Source organism: Hetaerina americana, unplaced genomic scaffold (genome assembly GCF_022747635.1).
Source record: "Hetaerina americana unplaced genomic scaffold, ioHetAmer1.1.p SCAF_4, whole genome shotgun sequence".
Lineage (NCBI taxonomy): Eukaryota > Metazoa > Arthropoda > Insecta > Odonata > Calopterygidae > Hetaerina > Hetaerina americana.
The window spans coordinates 86,180,748-86,182,059 of record NW_027286985.1 but is presented as its reverse complement, the minus strand read 5'-3'; the positions used below and the strand labels follow the sequence as shown (position 1 = coordinate 86,182,059).

General features: G+C 36.5%; 1 non-coding gene across 1 annotated transcript; it reads right to left on the bottom strand.

The window, feature by feature from the left end:
- Window positions 1-361: 361 nt before the first annotated feature.
- TRNAD-GUC (transfer RNA aspartic acid (anticodon GUC)) lies at window positions 362-433 on the bottom strand. Its single transcript has one exon. It is a non-coding gene; the product is annotated as a tRNA-Asp (tRNA).
- Window positions 434-1,312: the final 879 nt, after the last annotated feature.

The window sequence follows — 1,312 nt, the reverse complement described above, 5'->3', positions numbered from 1 at the left end:
AAAGCAATGTAGATTCTACTTCTCGATTCAATTTGGACTCAATAATGATAACACTTTCTGAGCACAGAACAAGCGAATTTCTTTCCTCTCTGATTCATGAACTGTAGGAAAAGGGAGCTTGCTTCAAACCTTTTATGAGTGACCTAGTGTACTATTTCTATAGCCAAAGAGCGGTTATATATGTTGGATCAGCAGAAATGGGCTCAGAAACTCATACGAAGCACGCGAACTTTTCAAGCTTTATGACCTGTAGTCATTGGTTTTTAAGCATTAAAAAAAACCGCAACGTTGTTAAATAATAAAATTGGGTAAAATAGAGTGCAATGTGCATACATTATTCCAAATTTAAAAGAAAAAAAATCTCCCCGGCGGGGAATCGAACCCCGGTCTCCCGCGTGACAGGCGGGGATACTGACCACTATACTACCGAGGATTGGTGAGAAGGAGTGGACATTTAAGTAATTTTAAAGAAAACTCTTACAATTATTTTATTGCCGTTGAAAGTGATGTGGTTTCACTTTTCTCACCGAAAGACATAACGTTGTATTCTTTTTACTTCCCAGTTTTCAATAACTAATGTCAAGAGTTCATTTTTCTCTCTTGATGGTGCTAATAATGAGGAGGAGCAATGTTCCATCGTTTGCCTGGGTGATGTGGCGAAGTGAAGAGGGGAACTTTGCTCATGAATTTTGAAAATACTATATAATTAAGCTCTTATATAATAAAGCTCCATATCGAAAAGTGTCCTTCATGACTCGGTATTTGTGAAAACATAATTTCTTAAACCGTAGAGGCTTATTGATTGGTAAGAAAAAATGAAGTAGGTAGGTAATGTGCATTTCCCGCTGATTGACATCGTAGGTAATTAATATCTAAAAGATTAATTATGTAACACGTGTCACTTGATCAGAAAATTATTTGCAAAAAGTAATAGATCCTACTTAATGATGCCTGTTTTCTCATTTAGAAGCTCCACTCCTCTGGACACGATACTTGTCCGTGAATGCGTTATAGTTTCTATCGTCGCCTTGGCCGCAGGCATGCGGTTAGTGCTAAATAAAAGCAATTGGCCAAATTCAAACTGCTGACGGTTAGAAAGTAAAAAATAATAAGAAAGAGAGTTTCCGTTTTTTACTGAGCGTATATCACGGATAGAAACAACGAGTTGCTTCAGCCAAATATATTAAATCTTCGTCCGAGCATGATGAACACTCGGCCATATTATTTTTACATTAGATAGGATATGATTACTGTTTTTTGTAATTAAATTTGCTGAGTAACGTAGTAGACTGATACAGGTTTTTGTTTAGCT